The sequence below is a fragment of the Dromiciops gliroides genome, chromosome 1, assembly GCF_019393635.1.
Source record: "Dromiciops gliroides isolate mDroGli1 chromosome 1, mDroGli1.pri, whole genome shotgun sequence".
In the NCBI taxonomy this organism is placed as follows: domain Eukaryota; kingdom Metazoa; phylum Chordata; class Mammalia; order Microbiotheria; family Microbiotheriidae; genus Dromiciops; species Dromiciops gliroides.
Genome location: NC_057861.1, coordinates 529321562 through 529349245, shown reverse-complemented (window position 1 = coordinate 529349245; position 27684 = coordinate 529321562). Strand labels below are relative to the sequence as shown.

At 38.3% G+C, this 27684-nt stretch overlaps 2 pseudogenes; one reads left to right on the top strand and one right to left on the bottom strand.

Moving 5' to 3' along the window:
• Positions 1 to 27684, bottom strand: part of LOC122751290 — a 67832-nt pseudogene that overhangs the window by 10250 nt on the left and 29898 nt on the right.
• On the top strand, positions 14214 to 15147 carry LOC122737312 (annotated as a pseudogene).

The window sequence follows — 27684 nt, the reverse complement described above, 5'->3', positions numbered from 1 at the left end:
AAGATAAAATCAAAACAAACAAAAACATCTTCCCAGCCTCATACAGACACACACACTCATGCATCCAGAAAACAAATAAATATTCAAATCTAGGCATTTTATTTTTTCTTAAGGGCATTAGGATTCAGACACTTTAAATCTTGGGGGAATAATAAAACAAAGAGATACTGGAGTTCCTTTACCAGAACTTAGAGAAACATCTCCCCTTCACTGATACTTAGGGAGGGAGCTGTTAGCTCTTGACCAAATTGCCTGAAAAGTTTAGCATCTAGCACAGTGCCTGATACATAGTAAAGCACTTAAAACACACTTACAGATCAACTTTTTTATCTCAATCCAGGGATCCCAGAATACATATCTCATAAGACTGATACACAAAAGAAAAAAGGATTCATTCTCACTTTTCCCAGGAACATAATCTGTACCTTTCAGGGCAAAACTCCTCTGGCTCTGTCCAGTACTCTGGATCATGATGAAGGACATAGGATGGAATGAGTACCACTGTCCCTTTGGGAATGGTCAGTCCATTGATCTCAACAGTTTTCTTACAGACTCTTTGCAGTCTGCCTATTACAGGGAACAACCTGAGTATTTCATTCACCACCATGTCTAGGTATTCTATCTGCATCACAACATCATAGGTGACTGGGGCCTGGGAAGAAGAAAAATAAATCCCAGCAAACTAAAGCTATAAACAAGATCTAATCTTTGTTGATCTTAAACTCAGTTTGTGCCAGATTAATCATAGCCCTGTTCACCAAATGTATTAAAAACAACTTCAACAATAATAATAATAACACCTTCTGAAAAAGTTATAAAGACATTGTCATTAATAAACCTATGAAAAGCTGGGGTCGTGGTATTTCTCTGCTTGCTAGTGAAGTATTTGCAAATTTCTTAGTTCTGTCAAAAATAAGGGGGCAGCTAGATGGCGCAGTGGTTAAAGCGCTGGCCCTGGATTCAGGAGTACCTGAGTTCAAATCAAGCCTCAGACACTTAACACTTACTAGCTGTGTGGCCCTGGGCAAGTCACTTAACCCCCATTGCCCCGCAAAAAAAAAAAAAAAAAAATTAATATTCCATGTTAATATTTTCTAAAAATGAACACTTTTGAGTTTATTGATATAGTCAAGATAATGGTGACAAAGGCATCACTTGTCCCTTACTAGAATTAAGTAGAGATTAATTTAATCAATTCTCTTCAAAGTTGTACTCTTGGAACTAAATTACCAACAAGGGAAATCCAGAGCTTGTCTTAGGCAAAATTATTGTTATCCAAGTTTGTCTTTGAGATCTTTCCATTTCCTTTTTTTTAGTGCCCTTTTGCATCTTTCTGCCTTCCCTTTCCCCACTTCCTGAAATTGCAATTCCTTCCCAAATTCACTTCCTTCTATTCTAGTCCTCGACATCCTCTCCAATTAATACCTATCAGTATTAGAAAGCTATGGTTTTAGTTGATAACTGTTGAAGATTTTACCCTAAATTTGTATTTTGACAGCTGTTCTCGAAACCTGGAATGACACTGTCATGGGTAAATTTAGGTTTATTAAGCAAAATAGTTTAGGGCAAAGCTTCTTAAACTGTGGGTCACCACCCCATATGGGGTCATATAATTGAATGTGGGGGTTGTGAAAAATTTGGCACTAAATGTTTGATTTGTATACTTATATACCTATATATCTGGGATTGCATACAAATTTCTCAGGCAAAAAGAGGTCTTTAGTGGAAAAAGTTTGAGAAGTTCTAATTTAGGGGATAGGAGACTTTCCCACATTAGGTCACATAAGTATCTGCTTATTTATAAGACCATCTTTGCTCATATCTTTTGGTTCTGACACTCTTCTATATAGCTCAGAAAACAGTAACAGGGTTGGGGATAGCGTATGAATACTCATCAGCCTATTTCAGTCCTCTCTAACCCTGTTTGGGGTTTTCTTGGCAAAGATACTGGAGTGGTTTGCCATTTTCTTCAACTCATTTTACAGATGAGGAAACTGAGGCAAGCAGGGTTAGTGACTTGCCCACTGTCACAGAGCTAGTCAGTATCTGAGGATGAATTTAAATTCAGCTCTTCCTGACTCAAGGTGCAGCACTCTATCCCCTACACCAATAGTTGGGGCTTAATAAATATTTTTTTGACCAATTTTAACCAAGATTGGGCCTTTTATTTCTGAGATATATTGCTCTTTATAAATAGAACCCCCAAGTGTGTCTATGATTCCCCTCCCCCTTTCTTTGCCTCTTCAAGTCGTCCCAAAGCTCTGGGATGAGGGAAATATACAGGGGAAATACATGGGAAGTATTTGTGCTTTCCACATAGTCTATACAGAGATAACTGGGTGAATAGGAGGTTGAAGAGAAGCTCTGCTTTCCTCACTCCTTTCACACTCACTGCCCACTCACCTCGTTGAGCAGAATAACATCTATCTCCTCCTGCAGTCTCCGCTGAATGTCAGGGTGAGTAGCCAGGTTATAAGCAAGGAAAGAAAGGGCAGAGGTGGTGGTTTCATAGCCAGGTAAAAGAAAGATAATGGATTGAGCCAGAATTTCTTCATCACTCAAAGCTAAAAAGAGAGGAAGGGAAGATATTCAGCAGTCACTATACCTTTTAACATATCATTCAACCAAAACACAATAATTCAGTACAAGAAAATTTACATGAGACTCCAAGAATAGGAGAAAACATTAGGGGACCATACCTGTGATCTCATTGATGTAAGGAATTTCCAGTGAGGAAACTCTTTGCAATTTACAGTCAAAGCAAGAATTCTTAACCTATAGTCTGAAGATAGATTTCAGGGGCTTGTCTGGTAAAAATAAGTTTACATCTTTATTTTTTCACTAACCTCTAACTAAAATTTAGCATTTCCACCTAATATGAATGTAGGCAGCAAACCACTCTACTATTAAGCTTTATCAGATTGTCAAGCACACACACACACACATACTATATATATATATATATATATATATATATATATATATACACACACATATATATATGTATGTGTATATATGTGTATGTATGTATATATGTATGTATGTATATAGTGTGTGTAGATATAAATGTAGATGTAGATATAGGTATAGGTATAGGTATAGGTATAGGTATAGATATAGATATAGATATAGATATAGACATATATAGACATAGGTATAGATATAGACATACATAGACATAGATATAGATAGATATATATGATTATATATTTAGATTATAGAGATAGAGATAAATGGAGATAGAGATATATGTGTATGTTTATATATACGTATGTTTGTTTATATATTTATAATATATTATATGTCATACACATAATATGTGTATATATACATATAAATATAGATATGGAAAATATAGGTATGGACACAAACAGGTACATATGACACAGACACAGACACAGACACAGACACAGACACAGACACAGACACAGACACAGACACAGACACAGACACAGACACAGACACAGACATATCCTGTCTTAACAAATTGTCTGGGCACATGAAAAGTAGCCTAGCCAGCCAAGGCCCACACAGCCAGTGGTTGCCAGAGGCAGAGCTTGAAATCAGTTCCATATAACTCCAAGGCCAAGTCCATGCATTAGTTCTTGCTGCCTCAGCCTGGCTAGAAAAATTTGTAAACAGAATTCTTATTTATAACCAGAGTTTACACCACAGTAACACTCATTTTAAGGCAGGGAAAAGGCTAAGCTCTTAAGTGAGTATGTGGACTTCCTTTCTCCCTTTCATTTTTTTTTTCCCAACCATTTACTCCTTGTCTGTCCCTCCCTCATTTTCTGATTCAAGATGTATCAAAAATTACTTAGTTTATTTTTTTTTCAAGTCATTCTTCCTTCATTCTGACATACATACAGAGAACCATCAACGGGTAACATGAGGGGATACAGGTGTCATTAATAAATATAGCTCAAGGGGGCGGCTAGGTGGCGCAGTGGATAAAGCACAGGCCCTGGATTCAGGAGTACCTGGGTTCAAATCCGGCCTCAGACACTTGACACTTACTAGCTGTGTGACCCTGGGCAAGTCACTTAACCCCCATTGCCCCACAAAAAAATTTATAAATAAATAAATAAATATAGCTCATGGGGCAGCTAGATGGCACAGTAGATAGAGCACCTGCCCTGGAGTCAGGAGAACCTGAGTTCAAATCCGACCTCAGACACATTACACTTACTAGCTATGTGACCCTGGGCAAGTCACTTAACCCTCATTGCCCTGCAAATAAATAAAATAAGTAAATGAATGAATGAATGAAAATATAGCTCACACTTGCTTACTCCCCTATGGTTACAATGTATTTTAAATACATTATCTTATTTGACCCTCACAACTATCCCATGAGAAGGGGAGCTTACACTTCCTTCTCTCCTCTGACACTCCTCCCACCTTAATGCAGAGCCTCATCACCTCATTCCTTGATTACTGCAATAACCTGCTGGTGGGCCTGCCTGCCTCAAGTCTCTCCCCATTCCAGTCCATCCTCCACTCAACTGTGAAAGTTATCTTTTTTAAGTGAAGGTCTGACTATGTCACACACACACACACACACACACACACCAATCCAGTGACACTGGCCTCCTCACTATTCCTCAAACAAGACACTCCATCTCCTGACTCCAGGTATTTTCACTGGAAATCCTCTCCCCACTGCCAATGGATGGAATACTCTTCCTCCTCCTCTCTGCCTTCCCTGGCTTCTTTTAAGTCCCAGTTAAAATTCCATTTTCTCTAGGAAACTTATCCCCATCTCCCTTAACTGTAGTACCTTCCCACTATTGATTATCTCCAATTTATCTGTATTTATCTTGTTTGTACAGTTATTCCATTTACAAGTTGTCTCCCTGTTAAATTGTAAGCTCCTCAAAGGCAGGGATTGTCTTTTGCCTCTTTTATTATTCCCAGTATTTAGCACAGTGTCTGGCACATAGTAGGCACTTAATAAATGCATATTGATTGACTGACTGATTTATCCCCCTTCTTCTGGAGAGGAAACTAAGCCTTACAGGGGAAGTGAATTGCCCAAGGACACAGAACTAGTGATTGGAGCTGAATCTAGAAACCAGGTATTCTCTGCTGCTCTCTCCATTTTTCCACTGTATTTCCCTAAAGTTAACTCCCAATAGAAATAATGGGAGGATGCTCAAGGATGAATAATGCAAAAAGAGCTTTAGGCCATATTCTGATCAGAGACAAGATAAGAACTCACTAAATTGCCAGGTTTAGAGATTTCCTTTGAATGATTTTTACAACCTCAAGGCTTAAACTTCAGGAGTCAAAGGCTCTAGATTCTAGTCTTTTTATTCTCTTCTTGAGCACAAGACTGCAAGGTCTAACCATGGGCAAAGCTTCTTGAACTGTGGGTCAAGACCCCATATGGGGTCATGTAACTGAATGAGGGATTTTTGAAAAATTTGGCAATAGTAAAAGTTGATGTATACCTGTTTTATATACCCATATACCCACGGTCACATAAACATTTCTCAGGTGAAAAGGGGTAGTGAGTGGAAAAAGTTTAAGAAGCCCTGGCCTGGTACTGCCATGTGTGAAATGGTAGAAGACCCAGGAACTCATACTGTGGAAGGAAGACCAGCCCTTGAGTCCAAGGAATTCATCTCCAATAGGACTACTTTTGTGACACTGGACAAGGTCCTGAGACCTCTGTTTCTTCATCTATAAAATAAGGAGTTGGACTAAATGTCCTCTGAAGTTCTTCCAATCATCATCTTTGTAGTAGCAGCCTAGTTGGCCTGAGTCCAGTTAGGGATGCTCTGGCCCTGAGGGGGATACTATCACCATGAAGTAATGCAGTTGGGGCTGCTAGGTGGTGCAGTGGATAAAGCACCAGCCCTGGATTCAGGAGGACCTGAGTTCAAATCTGGCCTCAGACACTTGACACTTACTAGCTGTGTGACCCTGGGCAAGTCACTTAACCCCCATTGCCCTGCCCCCCCCAAAAAAAAAAGAAAGAAAGAAATGCAGTTGATCAGCTTTCTGGGGTCAGTTAGAGATTACTCTTTTCTTGGAGAAGCAGAGTAGTTGATTAACCAGGTAATGGTTGGTCAAACAGATAATAAAGCAGCCACTCAGAAAGCTGGGCTCCTTGAATTTACAACATGAGCTTAGTTGGGAGCCAGTCGTATTTCCTATGTGATTAGGACCAGGTAGTGACAATAATCTCAAGTTAGAAAAGTGGAATTTTTATTATTCATATATGCAAATAACTAACATCATAATTTTCAAACTGCTTTAACTTTTCAGTCTTAGGTCTCTACCCCCACCCCCTTCCCACCTCTATAAAATTATCATCTTCTTCTTTGTTCAGGGAGTTGAAGTCTAGACTTCTTCTCCCAGCCATACCTCTGTGTGCCAAATAATAAAAACTTTTACTTAAATTTTGATTGGATTGTGTGGGCAAATAATTCTTTGAAAGAGGAATGTTTTCAAGAACTGATCTAGCATTTATGTGACACTTTATGGTTTGTAAAGCCCTTTAGGAATATTAACTCATTTGATCCTCATAACACCCTTATTATTAACCCCCTTTTATAGATGTAGAAACTGAGGCATACAGAGGTTAATTGACTTGCCAAGGTTCACAATGCTAATGAGTGTCTGGGTTTAAATATTAACTCAGTGGGCAGCTAGGTGGTGCAGTAGATAGAGCAACGGCCCTGGATTCAGGAAGTCCTGAGTTCAAATCTGGATTCAGACACTTGACACTTATTAGCTGTGTGACCCTGGGCAAGTCACTTAAACCCAATTGCCCCACCCCAAAAAAATAAAAAAGAATATTAACTCAGGCCTTCCTGACTACAGGTCTATTGCTCTATTCATGGCATCACCTAGCCTCAGATCTAGATGACCTACCGCTTATTTTCATCATTAAAACCTTGGACAATCCTGAAAAGTGGCAAATGCCAATATATTTTTGGAAAGTGTCTTGAATCATCTCCTTTCCTTGCCTGGAATACATTCCCTCCATAACAGCTAGGTGGCACAGTGGATAGAGCCACTGGCCCTGAAGTTGGGAGGAACTGAGTTCAAATCTCACCTCAGACACTTACTAGCTGTGTGACCCTGGGCAAATCATTTAACCCCAATTGCCTTAAACAGGTCATCTCCAGTCATTCTGATGTATATCTTGCCACTGGACCCACATGGCTCTAAAGGAGAAAGTGAGGCTGGTGACTTTGCACAGCCCTCCCTCACTTAGATCCAATTCAGTGCAAGTTATGACATCTGCCGTGGTCCTCTTTGAGAATGAAGGACAAACAACAACATTTCCTCTTGATATCATCCTCCTAGAATCCCTTGCTCCTTTCGAGACTTGCCACAGATGCTACCTTCTCTACTATGCCTTTCTTGATGCCCCCAGTTAATGCTCTCATCATCTTCAAGTTAGCTTGTATTTACTTCTTCAGGCACATATTCACTACCTCCAGCAGTATGTACCCTCCTTAAGGAGACCATTTTAGCATTTTCTCTTTATATGCCCAGAACTTCATTCACACTGCATGCATTTTCAGTCAGTCAATAAACATTTATCAAGCCTCTGCTACATGCCAGGCACTGTGCTAAACACTAGGAATACAAAAAGAGGCAAAAGACAATCCCTTGCCCTCAAGGAGCTTACAGTCTAAGGCAGGAGACAGCATGCAAACAAATAGATACAAAGTAAGCTATATACAGGATAAAGAGAAAATAATTAACAGATAAAGTACTGGAATTAAGAGAGTTTGGGGAAGACTTCCTCTACAAACAAGAGATACACAGGATATGTAGGAAATAATTAAAAGAAGGAAGGCAATAGAATTAAGAGGGGTTCAATCGAATGTTCAACTGAATTGAATATAGTATAATCTCCCAGGTAACCAGGGAACTTTTCTCTATTCCCTTAGATGACACCCTTATTCAATATCCCCATATATACACCACTTACAGGCTTCCCTCATGCCTGATTTACCTCCATGGTAGTTTGTCTCATCTCTAGAGGTCTGTGAGTCAATCAACAGCTGCAGGAAATCTACTCAGTCCTGGAAACAGAGAGGAAATCTCTGATGATGGAAAAATACTTGAGAAGAAAGAAATCTCCTCTAACGGCCCCACAGAAGGATAGACAATCCAAGTACTAAAGTATTAACAATATCTTGTGGTTCTAGCTAAGTGTTAGGGTTAGAATTCAATGCACATCCAGTTTCAAAGGCCCTTTGGGGCTAAGCTGCCTGAACCTCCAGCGTATGTAAAAAAGCTTAAGATCACAGACCTAGAATTTAAAAAGTCCTTTCCCAATGGAAATCCCAGGTGATGGTACAGAGAGATTATTTACATGGAAAATTTGAAGCATCCCAGGAAATATATCCATTAAATATGTGGCTGAAAGGTTAGAGAATAAGCTATTCAATTGGCAGCTAGGTGGCGCAGTGGATAGAGCACTGGCCCTGGATTCAGGAAGAGCTGGGTTCAAATTTGACCTCAGACACTTGACACTTACTAGCTGTGTGATGCTGGGCAAGTCACTTAACCCCAATTGCCTCATCAAAAATAAAAGAGAGAGAGAGAGAGAGAATAAGCTATTCAAAAATTCTATGTAAAGACACAAGAGCCCAACTGCAGAGTTTTTTAATATGACAATGTTCAAGTGATTGTATACTATTATTAAGCTTCTTCATTATATATTCATTTCTCCCTCCCTCCCCTAGATAGCAAGAAATCCAATATAGGTTATATATTTACAATCACATCAAACATATTTCTGCATTAGTCATGCTGCAAAAGAATTAGAGCAAAAGGGAAAAACCTCAAAAAACAAAAACAAAAAAATAGAAATAGTATGGTTCAATCTGCATCTAGATGCCACAGTTCTCTTTTTCTTGATTTGGAGAACATTTTCCATCATGAGTCCTTTGGAACTATCTTGGACCATTGTATTGCTGAGAAGAGCCAAGTCTATCACAGTCAATCAACACACAATCAACTGAATTTTTTTATTTGAGATTGCCTTTAGTCATTGCTGCCCAAGTTCTAACTTTGGTTAAAAGGAATCCTATGGTTAAAGTATAGAAAAAAGCATTTTTTTAATTGTAAAAAAAAAGTTTTAAAAATGTACATGTAATTGAGAAAAATAAAAATTTAACGTAAAACTCAAAAAATAAATAAATACATAAAAATAAAGTAAAAAATTGTAAACTATCAAACACCATTTGCTAAAATATTCAAAGTCACAAACAAAAATAATGCAAATCAGGAAAACTTTGAGTTTTTTACTCATATCTATAAAATCGGCAAAGATGACATAAGATGCGAACAGTGTTGGAGGTGCTGTGGAAAAATAGGCATAATGGTATACACTGCAATTTGGTCCAGTCATTCTGAAAAAGAATTTGGAAATAAGCTATAAAAAAGTGACTAAAACGTAAACACCCTTTGACTCAGAAGTCCCACTGCTAAGCACATACACCAAGGAGATTAAAGACAGAAAGAAAGGTCTTGTATACACCAAAATACTTGTAGCAATATTTTTTGTGGTAGCAAAAAAAAAGTTAACATAGTGTGTACCCATCAATTAGAGGAATGGCTGAACAAATTGTGTTATATGAATGTAATGAAATACAATCTTACCACAAGCAGAGGAGAATTATGGATTCAGAGAAATATGGGAAAATATATGAACTGTTGCAGAGAGAAGTACTCAAAGCCAGAACAATTTTTACAATGCCTTCAATAAAATAAATCAAAATAGCATCAAAAGGCAGCCAAACTCTGATTAATTATGATGACAAATCTTGCTCCTAAAGAATACATGATGAACTATATATCTCTTCTTAGTAGAAGGGCAAGAGAATATGGTCACATTGCTAGACACTGTAACTCAATCAGCTGGCTTAGCTTAATTGGATTTCTTTGTTAAGAGGGTTCAATATTGGGGGCAGCTAGGTGGCGCAGTGGATAAAGCACCAGCCCACTAGTCCTGGATTCAGGAGGACCTGAGTTCAAATTCGACCTCAGACACTTGACACTAGCTGTGTGACCCTGGGCAAGTCATGTAACCTTCATTGCCCCACCAAAAAAAAAAAAAAAGGTTCAATATTATGGTAGGGTTTGACTTTGAGAATGACTAATAGTGTAAAAAAAAAAGGCTTTGATAAAATTTTTAACAGAGAAATGGAAAAAGAAATAAACCCGCTCTTTCTCCTGACTTCTATTTCTGTTAAAGATCCCACTCTTTTCCCAGTTACTCAGGCTTAAAACACCTATGTCATCTGTGACTCCTCCATTTCCCTCACCATCCCCACTCTCACTGTACAGACACTAAATTTTGTCGTCTACCTGGACAGATCCTTCTTTCTATTCCCTTTCTACTATCCTATTTCAGAGAATGTTACCTCTCAGATGATTTATTGCCACAACCTCTTAATTTATTTACCACCTACAATGTTGTTTCTATAATTTGTGCTATACCCAAGGACTTAATTAAAATTCTCAATGCATAGGTCTGCTACATCACTACATGCTACAAAAACCTTCAATAGCTCACTGTTTCCTAATGAATAAAATCCAAACTTCTTAGCAAGGCCTTCAAAGTCCTTTATGATAATTACAATGTACCTTTCTAGCCTTAATCCATATGTCTCCCTTTCATATATTCAACACTCCAGCCAATAATCCAGGATTATGCCAAACTGGTTATGTCCTTTCATACCTCCAAACCTTTGCTCATTCCTTTTTTTCTCAGTGACATCTTTTTTCACAATTTGTTAATGTTAACTCAATTTTCAAATGATAATGTATTTATTCATCTGTGTAGGTTTTACATTCCCCCAATAGAAGGTGAGGTCTTTGAGGGAAGGGATCGCTTTATTTTTTACTTTGTATCCCAAACAGCTAACACATCAGAGATGCTTAATAAGTCCTCATTGAATTGATTTATGCAGGTTTCATATTTCAATTTTTATTGTATACATTTGTGAATATTCTTTACCTTCCCTTGTCCCCAAATACCTTGAGGATAAAGGCCATAGCTAGTTTCTCTTAGAGTCTCCTCCAGTTCTTACATATGGCAGGTGCTTAATAACTTTTGCTTATTGGAATTTTTTACATGTCCCATCATACCAGATATATCATAAAATACTATCTTCAACATATGAAGACTATTTAAAATGGGAAAAATGTACCTACCTTCTGAGTATTTTTCTTGCATTCTTCCTTTATTTTGGTAACTGGTGAAATTAAGAATTCCATTACATCCCTTGATATCACATGTATATTAAATGTTTTGTAGAATATTTTGAAGAATGGAAAGAGGACTACAGGAAGAAAACACATTAAAAATTAAGAAAATGCACAGTTTCCCTGGAACAATTATCACTTTGCTTTTGAGTTCAGATGAGATGACTTCAGAGCTATATTGGGCCTGGGCTTAGTCACTTTCTATCTTCATTCTTTTTTTTTTTTTTTTTGCAGGACAATGGGGCTTAAGTGACTTGCCCAAGGTCACACATCTAGTAAGTGTCAAGTGTCTGAGGCCGGATTTGAACTCAGGAACTCCTGAATCCAGGGCTGGTGCTTTATCCACTGCGCCACCTAGCCGCCCTATCTTCATTCTTTAATTGCCTATAAACGGTACGGTGTCTCCAAAACCAGCTAGGTGGCGCAGTGGATGGAGCACCAGGCCTGGAGTCAGAAAGACCTGAATTCTAATTCAACCTCAGATACTTCCTAGCTATGTGATCTTCGGCAAGTCACAATCCTGTTGGCCTCATTTTCCTCATCTATAAAAATGAGCTGGAAAAGGAAATGGCAAACCACCCTAGTATCTTTGCCAAGAAACCATCAAATGGGGTCACAAAGAGTTGGATGCAACTAGAACAACTGAACACATTCCAAAACTAGATGCCCTATATCTTTCCATGGATTTCAATGATAATAACTAAGATATATGTGATCTATCCAATGAACAAGTAACTCTATTGCCTTCAATCAATCAAAAGCATTTGCTGAGTACTTCCTAGGTAATAGACACTGTGCTAAGCCCTGGGGATACAAAGAAAGGTAAAAACAGCCTTTTATCTCAAAGAGTTTATACTCTAATGGGGGGTACAACATTTAAATATCTAGGTAATACAATATATAGAGAGTAGACATATTCAAGAAATATACAGAGTACATATATAGAAGGAAAGTCCTTTTCCTCTCATTGATGACAGAAGTATTGTGCACAAAATCGGACAATGTATCCACTGGGCTACAATTATCTTGGAAGCCATTGGGATTCAGAGCACCTGGGTTCAAATCCCAACTCTGCCATTAGCTAGCTATGAGACCTTGGGTCATTTCATTTTTATTAGGCCTCAGTTTCTTCATCTATAAAATGAGAAAAAATGAACTAGATGATCTTTAAGGTCTCTTCCAATTCTAGGTCTATGATCCAGTGAAGGGGAACTAACATACCTAGTAAAAGGAAGAGTGGCTCCAAAATAGTTATCTTCTGCAACTTGTTGATCTCTTTGATAAAGGGATCATTTGGGTTGTTCAAGGAATCAGTGTTTACTCCAAATAAAGTACTGATGATCACATCCAAGCTGTAGGCTCCAAAGATGCTGAAGAAAAAAAAAAAGAAAACAGATTTAAAAGGAGACACTTCCTCTTCCATCTTCCAACAGAGACAAAAATGGATACTATGAATCCAAGCACAAAGGGAGGAAAGGGACAGGGCTAGACATTATCAAAATTATCCACAGATGAGACTTTTCAGAAATATGCTGCCGACTGAGTTCATCATGAGAGATCCCTTTGCCTGTATCAGATCTCAGAAATGTACCTAAGCGGGGCAGCTAGGTGGCGCAGTGGATAGAGCACTGGCCCTGGAGTCAGGAGGACCTGAGTTCAAATCTGGCCTCAGACACTTAACACTTACTAGCTGTGTGACCCTGAGCAAGTCACTTAATCCCAATTGCCTCACTAAAAAAAAAAAAAAAGAAATGTACCTAAGGAAGGGAGGTAAGATAGTCCTAATGGGAGGTGGCAGAGTTTGGATGAGGAGCCTGTGTAGGATGTTTATCTCCCTCCACCCCCATCATAACTTTCTTCTACACCAGCTATGAAAAAAAATAGATTCATAGACCAGCAAAAGAGACAGTGGTCCCAAAAGGCCACAAAGCTCCATTTTGCCTTACAAACTGCATTATAAATCATCTTTTCCCCCCCAGGACAATTAAGGTTAAGTGACTTGCCCAGGGTCACACAGCTAGTAAGTGTCAAGTGTCTGAGGCCAGATTTGAACTCAGGTCCTCCTGAATCCAGGGCCAGTGCTCTATCTACTGTGCCACCTAGCTGCCTCCCAAAATAATAATTTTTCATTGTGGAGACCCTTTGGGACTAGGTTTCCATAAAGCAAACCTTACTCAAGTCTACACTTGGAAACAGGAAGTGATGCTTCCACATAGTACCAAGGCACATAGAATGAGAAGATTTGATAAATGAATGCTAGGGCACATGTACATATAGCAACACAAATTCCAGGGCTAAAGTTATCCCTTCCTGTTTCTTAGTTGCTTGAAAAGACAGGGATTCAAACCATTCTGGAGAATAATTTGGAACTACACCCAAAGGCCTATAAAACTATATGCACCCTTTGACCTAGCGATACTAACATTATATTCCAAAGAGATCAGAGAAAAGGGGAAAGGATCTATTTGTACAAAAATATTTATGAGTTCTTTTTGTGGTGACAAAGAATTGGAAATTGAAGGGGTGCCCATCAATAGGAGAATGGCTGAACAAGTTGTGGTATATGATTGTGATGAAATACTATTGTGCTTTAAGAAACGATAAACAGAATTATTTCAGAAAAATCTGGGAGATTTCTATGAAATGATGCAAAGTGAATTGAGCAGAACCAGGAGATCATTAGATACCATCAATCCTATAAGATCTCCTTCTATTATGTGATTGTCAAGTGCATTGTGCAGGAACTTATTCAATGTAGCCACAGGTGAAATTGTGAAGTAGGTAACTTTGTATTTTCCTTTTTAGAATTGCTTCTTGGGGCAGCTAGGTGGCGCAGTGGATAGAGCACCGGCCTTGAGTCAGGAGTACCTGAGTTCAAATCCAGACTCAGACACTTAACACTTACTAGCTGTGTGACCCTGGGCAAGTCACTTAACCCTAATTGCTTCACTAAAAAAAGAGAGAGAGAGAGAATTGCTTCTCGAGGCCCGGGACCCGACGGATGGGGAATGGCCCCGTACCACCCGTTGTACGATATGTGGGGAGGAGATGTCTACTGTGAACCTCAGCCCAATGTGGGAATGATGGCTCAGCCTGTTCAGGAGATCGCGGTCCCCGATGGTGATACAGGACCCGAGGTAGAGAGCCCTTCCCAGGACAGTTCCCCAGAGCCCTGCGCCACAGCTCGAGTCACCAAGATTGAGCCGGTGGAGAGTGGAGACGAGCAGCCACGGGAGACCCCTTCCCCAGAGGAACTGGAGCAGTTTGCTAAGGAGCTAAAGCGGAAGAGGATCACTCTGGGTTATACCCAGGCTGATGTGGGAATAGCCTTGGGGGCTCTCTTTGGCAAGGTTTTTAGCCAAACCACCATCTGTCGCTTTGAGGCACTACAACTCGGCTTCAAGAACATGTGTAAGCTCCGACCTCTGCTACAGAAGTGCCTAGAAGCAGCTAATGACAATGACCACCTACCTTCAAGAGCTTTGCAAGGCTGAGACAGTCCTTCAGCAAGCCAAAAAGAGGAAGCATACAAGCACTGAGAACGAAGTTCAGGGAAATTTGGAGAGCATGTTTCTCCAGTGCCCCAAGCCCACACTTCAACAGATCAGCAATATTGCCGAGGAACTGGGACTTGAGAAAGATGTTGTCCGGGTTTGGTTCTGTAACCGGCGTCAGAAGGGCAAGCACAGCAACAGCAACTCACCCCGAGAGGATTTTGAGGCAGCTGGGTCCTTCCCTGGGGGACCTATGCCTTTTCCCCTAGCTCCCGGCCCTCCTTTCAGTCATCTGAGCTACGGGGGCCTTCATTTCACCACTCTTTATTCCCCAGCTCCCTTCACAGAGTGGGATGCATTCTCCCCTCTTCCTGTTTCCTCTCTGGGCTCCACCATGCATTCAAGCTGAAAGGCAAGCCCATCCTTGGGCAGAGGAGGTGAAAGAATAGAGAGATGAGGAACCCAGCAAATTGTTTTCAGATCTAGGAGTTGATTGATTGAGCTCTCTATATCCTGGGAGTATTAAGGAACAGGGAAGAATGGAACCAAGATTTCACATATTCATAAACAGATTTTTAGGGAAATAGGTGAGAGAGAAATTAGGAAGTTTGTTGCTTGTTAGTTCCGCATCTCTTTCATCTCCCAACTCTTAAATAAAGCAATCTAAAGCAAAAAAAAAAAGAAAAGAAAAGAATTGCTTTTCATCCCTGGGAAGAAAATGTAACAGTGGAAAGAAAACTGGACAGGGGAAGGGGTGGGGGTGTTTAAGGGGGAGTGTCAGAGGAACTTGAGTCCTAGCTCCATCATTTACTAGCTAGGTGTCACTTAGCAAATTCAAACACACACACGCACGCACACACACTCTGAACCTGAGTTTTCTCTTTTGTAAGATGAAGTGTGTACTCTCGGCTATTGCTGATATTCTATGACTCTAGGTATGTTTCATTACAGAGGTTTTCCCTTTCCAGCTTCTCATTCTTTCTCAACATCCATGGGCTATGGATGTAATGCCCAGCTTCCTCCACATTATCTATTTCTGTATCTCATTTTCTCAATCAACAAATGTCTCTTATGTGTCTCCTATGTGTCTATTTAGGGTCTACTAAGTCTATTATGTGCCAAGCACTGTGCTAAACACTGTGGACACGATTAATTAAAAGTGGCAAATTAAGATTTGCAGATTTTTCTCATGGGAAAGAACTACAAAAATGGGTTGTCACTTCAATCATGGATTCCCTTCCCCTGAAAGTTTGCAAATTTAAATTTTGACTGAGCCCTTGTAGAGATAACAATGAAAATCATAATAGCTAGCATTTGTATGCATTTTAGTTTGCAAAGCATTTATTAATTTAATAATAGTTATATTAATAATACCTAACATTTATATAGCACTTACTATATGTCACACACTATGCTAAACATTTTACAAATATTGTTTCATTTGACCATCAGAACAAACCTAGAAGGTAGGTCCTATTACTATCCCCATTTTATAGATGAGAAAACTGAGGCAAATAGAGATTAAATGACTTGCCCAGGGTCACACATCTAGTGTTTGAGCCTGGATTTGAATTCAAGTCTTCCTAATTCTACTCCATCCACTGCACCACCTCACAATGACCCTGAGAGGTAAGTGCTGATCTCCATTATCCCTATTTTATAGATGAGGTAACTGAGGCATACAGAGGTTAAGTGATTTGCCCAGGGTCACACAGCTAATAAGTGTCTGAGGCTGGATGGGAATTTAGGTCCACTGTACCACCTTTCTGCATTTAAAAAAAAAACAACCTGTTTCTATTGTGTTTTATACTTTACAAAGCTTTTTACATCTCATTTCATTTGATCCTCCCAAAACTCTAAGAGGCAAGCTGAGTAAAGAGTCTTGTCTACATTCTATGCTGTGGATAAAACTGAAGCCTGTCTAATGTCACACTGGGAGCAGAAATGCAGCCAAATTTTTCACTCAGGTCTTTGATTCCAAGTCTGGTGTCCTTTGCACTCCTCACCCTGCCTCTCATCCCTATTTTGCTGATAAAAAGTCTGAAGAGTGGGGGCGGCTAGGTGGCACAGTGGATAAAGCACTGGCTCTGGATTCAGGAATACTTGAGTTTAAATCTGGCCTCAGACACTTGACACTTACTAGCTGTGTGACCCTGGGTAAGTCACTTAACCCCCATAGCCCCGCAAAAAAAAAAAAAGTCTGAAGAGTATTTCTAGAGGAGAGAATTTCATGTCCTTAGTCTTTTGGTGAGAGTCTGTGTTCCTGAGGTCTCCACAGTCAGCCTGGTACTTACTCTTTCACAGTGATGGATTTGCCCTTCTCTGCTTCATTCTGCATCTTCTTCACTAAAACACTGTCATATTGCTATATGATGGGAAACATCTAAATGCCAAACCAGAACACCACAGTTATATGTGGAAAATGCTCATCTACCTCTACCAAAATTGAGTGTGTGCTAGGGTACAAAAAATAAATAAATAAAAGCAGAAAAACAAAACTATGAAATATATCTTATCCTAAACCCAGCACAATAAAAATTATAATTGATACAGGGGATTTGGGGGGGAAATATTGAAACATAAATGAAAAATAAATAATATAATCCTAAATAATATTCAGGTCAAAGAATAAAATAATAGCCAGGTGTGGTGTACACACCAGGAATTACTACTTTGGGGCAAACTGAGGCTGGTGGAATGCTTGAACTTGGGAGTTCTAAGTGACAGAAGGGCTAAAGCTGTTGAAGTGTCCAAACTAAGCATGGCACAAATATGAAAAATCTTTTCGAGCACAGGGCTACCAGGCTGTCAAAGGAAGAGTAAACCAATCCAGGTCAAAAAAAAAAAAATGGAGCAGTATAGGTCTCTGAGCAGCCACTGTACTTCCAGCCTGGATGAGTTAAGAAGACCCAGTCACAAAAAAATATATATAGATAAATAAAGATAGAACTTATTTTTTTTCCCAAAGGAAATGACAATAATGAGAGAACATACCAAGACTTTGGGAATGCAGTCATAGTCATTAGACAATATGCAAATTTTATCTCTAAACACTTTCATCAGTAACAGAGAGAAAGAACAAAGCAATGATTTGGGTATACCACTAAAAAACCTAGAAAAGCAACAAATCATCTAAATGTAACTAAATTAAGTACAAAAACATTCTGAAAAAGAAGCAAACAAATTTTAGTTGAATTAATAAATAAAACTAGGTGCCACTTCAAAAAAAAACTAATAAAACAGACAAACCAGCCATAAATGTAATTTTTTAAAGGAGAGGAAAAATTTAAATTACCAAAATCAAAAATGGAAAAAAAGTCACCAAAACTAGCAGAAATAAAGAATTATTGGTAATAACTATTTATACAATTACATGCCAATAAAACCATTAACTTCAATAAAATGAATAGTACCACAATATAAACTACCCCATTAACAGAATAGGAAATAGAAAATTTGAATTACCCAGTCTCAGAAAAGGAAAATTTTTAAGTCATAAATGAAGTCCAAAAGAAAAACATACTAGAAACTCAGATGTATTTACAAATTAATTCTAAAAATCATTAAAGAAAAATTAATCCCAATGTTATATAAGTTGTTTGAAAAAACTGAGAAAGAAGACATCCTACCAAATGCCTTCTATGAGACAAATGTCTTCCTAAGATCCAAACCAGGGAGGAATAACACATGGGGGAAGAAAACTCTAGCATACTCTCTCTAACGAATATCGTCAATACAAAAAAATATTGAAAAAAATTACCAAAGATGCTACAGCAATATCATTTTTAATATACCCTATGACTAGGTTGGATTTATACCAAGATGCAGATTGGTTCAATTGTAGGAAAATTATAAATGAATAGACTATAATATATAATTTTGTTACAATAATAACAAAAAGAAAAGCTGGGGCAGCTAGGTGAGGCAGCGGATAAAGCACCGGCCCTGGATTCAGGAGGACTTGAGTTCAAATCCAGCCTCAGAAACTTGACACTTACTAGCTGTGTGACCCTGGGCAAGTCACTTAACCCCAATTACCTCACCAAAAACCAAAACAAAACAAATAATAATAATAAAAAGAAAAGCTGTCACATGATTATATCAATTCTAAGGCTTTCTTACAAAATACAACATGCATTTTGATTAAATAGCATAGAAATAAATGGACTGTTCCTTAGAATGATAAGTAGTATCTATCCAAAACCAAGAGTTAGCATTATCTAGAATGGAGAAACCCCACCAATAAGATCAGGAGTAAAGCAAGGGCATATATTGTCACCACTGCTATTTGATATAGTTCTAGAAATGCTAATAATTGCAAAAAGACAAGAAAAATTAATTGAATATATATAAGCAAAGAATAAATAAAAGCATCACTTTGTGCAGATGATATGGTGATTTACTTAAAGAACTCTAAGGATTCAACTAACTGAAACAATGAAAAATTTCGGTAACATAGCATGATATAAAAGTAAGCCACAAAATGTATCAGTATGTATATTACCCAAAAAAACTGAGAAGAAACAGAAAAAATAGATCTAATTCAAAATAACTAAAGAACATATAAAATATCTGCAAGTCCACTAACCAAAATACATGGGAATTATATGATCAAATGACCTATAAAACACTTTACAGAAATAAAAGACAAGCAATTAAAGAGATGTTCCATGGTTGGAACATGCTAATATAGTAAAAATGGCATTACTACCTAAACTAATTTAGTATCAAACTATCAAAGGATTGATTTTTAGAACTAGGCAAAATAACAAAATTAATCTGGAGGAATAAAAGGTCTAGCAAACTGCTTCTTATATATGAAAAAGTTATCTGTATTCTTAAAACTGTCATCATTAACAGGGTAATTGGAAAGAAAGATTAGGGCTGAGTTGTGTGTGATGGGGTAATTCTAAAAAAAAAAACTATGTAGGAAAAGGTTAAAAAAAGACTAATTATCTCATAAAATGAGGTATGAATGGAAGAACTGATACAGAGGAAGCAGGTGGAGTGGAAGGCTGGTAATGTTGAAACCTTATTCTCATCAGATCTGGTTTAAAAAGGAAACAGAATGGATCTAACAATTCTGGAAAGCAATTTGGAATTATGCCCAAAGAGTTATAAAACTGTCCGTGTCCTTTGATCCAGCTGGTTTATATCCCAAAGATATCCCAAAAAAGAGAAAAAGACCTAATTGTACAAAAATATTTATAGCAACTCTTTTGGTGGTGGCTAAGAATTGAAAATCAAAGGAATGCCCATCAATTGGGGAAGGGCTAAACAAGCTGTTTGGCATATGATTGTGATGGAACATTAATTGTACTATAAGAAATGACAAGCAGGATGATTTCAGCAAGGCCTGGAAAGACTTATATAAACTGATGTATAGTAAAGTGAACAGAACCAGTAGAATGTTGTGCACAGTGACAGCAATATTGTTTGATGAAGAACTATGAATGACTTAACTTTTCTCAGCAATACAATGATCCAAGATAATCCCAAAGGACTAATCTACCATCCACCTCCAAAGAAAGAACTGATATTAACTGAACACAGATTGAAGCATGCTATTTTTTACTTTTGTTTTTTTCTTTTATTCAAATTTCCTTATACAAAATTACTAATATGGTAATGTTATACATAATTGCACTTGTATAACCTATATCTGATTGCTAACCACCTCGGGGAGGGGGCAGGAGAGGGAAAGAGGGAAAGAATTTGGAACTCAAAACTTTAAATACAAATGTTTATGATTATTTTTTAAAATAAAGAAAAGAAAACAATATACATATCTGGAGGAGTGTAGAAGTCTTCTGGACTTGTAGAGAGATTAGAGGACTAGGCAACTAGGTGGGGACATTTAGAAGAGTATGTAGATTAAGATCTAGGACAGTGGGGTAAAAGATAAGGTAGGTACTTTTAGATGGGCATGTAGATTAAGATGTAGAAGTATGTGGAGAGGGTAAGGGAGGTACTCTTAAGACTCTTAAGGTAGGTAAAATAAGGAACAGGAGGGTAAGGGGAGAAGATAAAGTAACAGAGATAGGGTAAAAAAAGGGGCTGAGAAGGACAATAGTGAGTAAAAATAGGAAGGAAGGAAATTCACAAACCTTAATTATAACTTTGAATGTGAATGGGATGAACTCACCCATTAAATAGAAATGGATAGCAGAATGGATTAAAAATCAGAATCTAACAATATGTTCTTTACAAGAAACACATTTAAGAATGGGAGATACAAAATCAGGTATAAAATGAATAATTTCTATTACATTAAATTTAAAAGGTTTTGTACAAATAAAACAAATGTAACCAAGATCAAAAGGAAAGCAGAAAATTGGGGGAAGCAGTTTGCAGGGGGGCAAGATTTTATAGACAATTTATCAGATAGAGCCCTCATATCTAAAATCTGTAAAGAACTTTGTCAAATCTATAAGAATACAAGTCATTCCCCAGTGATAAATGGTCAAAGGATATGAAGAGGAAGTTTTCTTATGAAGAAATCAAAACAATTTGGTCATATGAAAAAATGCTCTAAATCATTATCAGTTAGAGAAATGCAAATTAAAACAACCTTGAGATATTATTTTACACCTACCAGATTGACTAAAATGATTAAAGGAGAAAGCAATAAATGCTGGAGAGGATGTGGAAAAATTGGGATTGCTGAATCATTGCTGGTGGAATTGTGAACTGATCCAACCATTTTGTAGAGCAATCTGTAATTATGATAAAATATAGTGGGATGTGGGGCCCCAAGAAACCTAGCAACACCAAACCCTAAGGAATCCTTAAACTTAAAACTAAAGAGTCCAGAAGTGAAAAACAGCTCTGCTTCCCACCTCAGGAATACAGTCGGGTGTAAACACTGATAAGCATACCAAAGTCTGCCAGGATCAAAGACAATATGTAAGTTCCATGCATTTGAGATATGGACCCCTTCCTTGTACTGAGGAGTGTTACATATCTTACTGATAACCCATTATTCAAACTCCAGGCACTCCTTCCTCATTTGTTTTACAATCCCTTCCCCAGTTATTTTGCAATCTCCTCACTTGGCCTGTAGCCTTCTTTGTCAGTAAACATATATAAAATCAACTTTTTCTTCCCTCAGGGAGGCAATCTCCATCTTAACTCTGCCTCCTGGACATGTATTCCTCTCTCCTAATAAATCTCTCTATTTTACAATATTTGCTGTGAGCCTCCAATTCTTTGGGTGAGTTAACCTTCCCAAACTAGGTCAGAATTCCTCCCATAACACAGAGTTATTAAACTGTGTATACTCTTTAACCCAGCAATACCACTACTAGGTCTATTTTCAAAGATGATTATGGGAAAAGGAAAAGAACCAACATGTTCTAAAATATTTATAGCCACTCTCTTTATGGTGGAAAAGAACTAGAAATTGTGGGGATGCCCATCAATTGGGGAATGGCTGAACAAGTTGTGGTTTATAATTATAATGGAATACTACTGTGCTATAAGAAATGATGAGCTCGGGGCAGCTAGATGGCGCAGTGGATAGAGCAGTGGCCCTGGAGTCAGGAGTACCTGAGTTCAAATCCGACCTCAGACACTTAACACTTACTAGCTGTGTGACCCTGGGCAAGTCACTTAATCCCAATTGCCTCACTTAAAAAAAAAAAAAGACTATCTTGTGCAATGGAAATGATTGTCTTATTCCATAAATTAAAAAGAAAAAGAAAACTTTCCCCTGTGTCCTGCCCTGAAGAAGAAAGTGAGGAAGCCCAAGGGAAGACAGGAAATAAAAAATCAGCCCCTTAAGATATGCAGTCTGAAAGGGTTCAAGCAACACAGCTTTGTTCCTGCCCTGCTTCATGCCTAATCTGTTCACATAACCTCAGGACTGGAGTCCAGTGTTGACAGTCTCGTGGTGCTACTTCCACTCTTCCACTTTCTCTCCTCCAGCTGAAAAGTCTCTCCAGTTTTTTCTTCGCACAATCCCTTAGGATAGGAAGGACTAGATTATGAAAGTGGAGCTCTGCCAGTCACAGGGTCATAGCATACTCCCCAAGAATCAAGGGAGGGAACATCAGGGGAGTTTTTCCATGCCTGTAGGTGTTCCTCTTCAGAATCTTGGACCCCTTGATGAGCTCAAGTTAATCCCACCTATTCCAAAATGGAGGGAGGAAGGCAATTACATGGGAGTGTGTGTGTATGTGTGTGCGTGTGTGTGTGTTTGTGTGTAAACTCACACATACTCAGGGATGTGCTAATAAATGTTTAACAACTGGCTAGCTCTTCAGAAAAAAATGTACATATGACACACTTTTAAGTTTAATCTATATTATTAACATTTTCTCTATTACTTTCTTAGTCTAAACAATCAACAAAACAAAAAATCAAGCCCTGATTTATAGAGTTTATCAATTTCCACAGTATAAATGTTCCACTGAAAATTTAACATTCAGTTTCTTTGAACAAGTTCAAGCTGGCTCCCACACACTCCTAGAGATGAGTCTAGAATGGACTCAGAGTCCATCTAATCCAAAACATTCATTTTTCAATTAAGGAAACTGAGTCCCAGATCAGTTAAATGACTTGCCCAAGATCAGTCAGGTAATAGACATGAGAGGGAAGATTTGAATCTAAATCTGGTGCTCTTTCCATTATACCACACAGCCTCCCATAGCAGCAGATTAGTATTATTTTCCCTTTTAGGCATGCTGGGCTTCCCAGAGTCCCCCTCACATACATACACACACACACACACACACATTGAGAGAGAAGCTCTAAAGCCTTGAGAAGGTTAAAAAGGTGTTTTGGCACCCTTACCTTTACTGTCAGCACAAAGGATTTAATTAAACCTATTCACACACCTTCATCAGCTCTCACAAACTTTCAGACTCCGAAAGGGATTAATACCAACAGCATAATGTCAACTAGCTGTCCAACTATCCAACAGAATAATGAAGTCAGTTAAAAGAATTTTATTTCTTCCACATAAGTGTCCAAAGTAGAATACAGACAGAAGTAGTGGAAGGGAATTACATAAATAAATCTAATCATTTTAATTAGAAATCCTTGGCTTTATTACACATTTTCCAAATTTGGCAGAAAGTCCTATAGCTGAATTTACTTCAAAGGTTTCCAGGCCATCAGCTCCCTCAGATCCTATTTCAAAGATGTTGCTGGTTGAAACTGCAAACTTTCATGGAACCTTTTGGTTTCTAAGAAAGAACACTCACTGGGGAAGAAATCAACATGCATAGATGATTTGGAGGTTCTGTCTACAGAATCATCAGGCTGCTTGGATTAGTCACTATAGAAATTTGAGTGTGCAGTGGGAATGTTTATTGATTTTGTTTGTTTGTTTTGTGGGGCAATGAGGATTAAGTGACTTGCCCAGGGTCACACAGCTAATAAGTGTCAAGTGTCTGAGGCCGAATTTGAACTCAGGTCCTCCTGAATCCAAGGCTGGGGCTTTATCCACTGTGCCACCTAGCTGCCCAGGAATGATTATTGAAATACTCACCCCCAAGTTTTCCTATATTTTTGAAACATGTCATGTCAAAGTCCACAAAGCCCTAAAAGAGGCATGTTAAAATGAGGCAGTAGTAGTAGTAGTAGTAGTAGTATTACTAGTACAGCAACAACAACAAAAGGAGAAGGAGGAGGAAGAGGAGAAAGAGCAGGAGGAGAAGGAGGAAGAGGAGTAGGAGGAGAAATTAGAGCATACAGTCTAATGGGTAAGATAGTATGCCAATAAACATATACAAATTATACTATATACAGGATAAGTAGGAAATAATTAACAGAGGGAAGATACTAGAATTGAAAGGGTCTAAAAAAGCCTTCTTGAAAATGATGGGATTTTAATTGGGACTTAATAGAAGCCAGGGAAGTCAGTAGGCAGAGTTGAGGAGGGTAAGCATTCCAGGAATGGGGAACTGCCAGGGAAAATGCCCCAAGCTGAGAAGTGGAAGAAAGACGGCATCTTATTCCTGGAACATCCAAGAGTCCAATGTCACTGAACCAAAGAATACATATGGGAAGCAGAGAGTAAGGTGTAAGGATACTGGAAAGGTCAGTGGGGACTAGGTTATAAAAGGTTTTGAATAGTAAATGGAGCTTGTTCTAGGGAGAAACTCCAGGAACAAAGGCTGGTGCCATGACTATGTTTAGTCAACTCTTGTCTTCATGCTGGCTGCTATTCATCTCTTTGAGCATTTCTTATTGTAGGAATTCTCAACCCACCACCAGGCTGCCTGGCTGTGGTCCTTCAATTTCCAGGCTTTCCCTGGGAGAGGAGGAGCATCCCCTACGTGCTGTTGAAAAAAGGAGTCAATGCTCACCAATTTGAGACAAGCTGAAAGACATCATTCCCAAGTGTTTTGTATTCATTTATCCTCAATGGATCTATTCGTGTATTTTCACAATAAATCAATCTTGACTCAGCAATTTTTTTTAAAGTAGTTGGGGGGAGGGAGGGAGATAGGTGGTACAGTGGATAAAGCACTGGCCCTGGATTCAGGAAGACCTGAGTTCAAATCCGGCCTCAGACACTTGACACTTATTAGCTGTGTGACCCTGGGCAAGTCACTTAACTCTCACTGACCCACAAAAAAAAAATAGTAATAATGTTTTCTTAAAATATAAAGAAAATATAAGTAGCATTATTTACTAATATTATTTTTCTTTTTACACTATTTTGCCCTAAGCCTAAAATTATCACTTCTTCAATCCATCTATACCTGTTGGCATCCTCCTCAACCTTCCAAGGTCCAGGTGAAGTGCCACCTCCTCCATGAATTCTGCCATGATCTCCATTGATAGAAATAGTTGTCATTCATCTAGTTGGTACAGTGGGAATAGCTCTGGTCTTGGAGTTAGGAAGACTAGATAGAACTCAAATCCTACCTCAAACACTTATTATCTGCATAATTTTGGCCAACTCACTTAACCACCCCAAGTCTGTTTTCTCGTCTGTGAAATGGGAATAATAATAGCACCTGTCTGACGAGGTTCTTATAAGGATCAAATAATATATGTATAAAGTGCTTTGTGAAACTTGGAGGACTACTTAAAATTAGTCAATGTTATCATCATGTGATCTCAGAGTACTTTGTACTCTGATGATACTCATTGAATTATTTTAGTCATATCCAGCTCTCTGTGATCCTGTTGGGGGTTTCTTAGCAAAGATACTGGAGTGGCTTGTCATTTACTTTTCCAGTTCATTTTACTAAAGAGGAAACTGAGGCAAACAGGGTCAAATGACTTGCCCAAGATCACACAGCTAGTCAGTATCTAAGAATAGATTCAAACTCAGGGGAAGGGAGGGGAGGGAAGGATGGAGGGAGAGAAGAGGGAAAGAATGGAAGGAGGGAAGGAAAAAGAAGAAGGAAGAAAGAAAGGGAGGGAGGGAAGGACAGAAGTAGAGAAGAAGGAAAGGATAGAAAGAGAGAGAGAAGGAAGAAGGGCAAAGGAAAGGAAGGAGGAAGGAAGTAAGGAAACAAGGGAGAGAGGTCTTCAAGATTAAAGGAAGTGCCAATCTACAAGATAAATTGTATGTTTAATAGTCCAGAAGATAGACCAATTCTTCAAAGAATTTAGCTGTAGTCTAACTTGCCAAATAGTGAATCAGTTTGCTTTCTGAGAATCTGAAGTAACAGATCATTCACAACTTATGCAACAATAGCAACAAAAAATAAATAAATAAAACTCCTAATCTAATGTAAAAGAAGAGACTTAAATCTTACAAATATCCTACCTGCTTTCCTAGGGGTGCTACTATTATCATCTTAGAAATGTGCAGATGAGGAAACTAATACTCAGAGTCTCAGAGTTTAAATGGAAACCAAAGGAATATAGCTACTAAGTGTCAAAGAGAATATCTGAACCCAGGTCTTCCCAACTCCACATCAAACATTCTATCTATTGGGTTGTTATGTAATTATTTTCATTACAAAATACATTTATATTCATTATTTCATTTGATTTTTCACAGTCTTTTTGATGTATGTGATATGCATGTTGTTATCCTCCATTTTGCAGATTGGGGATTCAAGGTTCATAAAAGTTAAATCATCATGGTGATAGCAAACAATGGAATGATGAGCAAGTCTTTGACTCCAAGTGGAGGCTCTGTTCACTATATCACACTGAATCTGTTTAGAAACATTATGTCTTGGCTCCTTCCAGGCATCATTAATGGGAAACAAATACTCAAGCTATGGGGGCACCAGGATTCAGTGGAGAATTCTCAGGCTAATCCTTCATAAAAGATCTATGACCCAACCCCACACACACATATAAGCAGAATTCAGTGTAAAATATTCAGTCTTCAATACTCCTTCTATGAAAGAAGTCCCTGCATCTAAAGTACTCTGATCAGAGTTGTCAAACATGGGGCTCATGTAGCCGGCAATGTGCTACAATCCTTCCTGAAGATAAAGTTAGAGAAGTAGAGGAAAAAATGGAAAGAGAAATGAGGGTGATGCAGGAAAGACATGAGAAAAAAGTCAACAGCTTGAAAAGTCAAATTGGCCAAATGGAAAAGGAGGTACAAAAACTCTCTGATGAAAAAAATTACCTAAGAATTATGATTGAACAAATGGAAGCCAGTGACTTTATGAGAAACCAAGACACAATAAAGCAAATCCAAATGAATAAAAAAATAGAGGGCAATGTGAAATATCTTCTGGGAAAAACTGCTGACCTGGAAAATAGGTCCAGGAGAGATAATTTGAAAATTATTGGGCTACCTGAAAACCATGATCAAGGAAAGAGCTTAGACACCATCTTCCAAGATATTCTCAGGGAAAATTGCCCTGAAATTCTAGAAGAAGCTAAAATAGAAATTGAAAGAATCCACTGATCACCTCCAGAAAGAGATCCCAAAAGGAAAGCTCCTAGGAATATTATAGCCAAATTCCATAGCTCTCAGGTCAAGGAGAAAATATTGCAAGCTGCCAAAAAGAAAGAA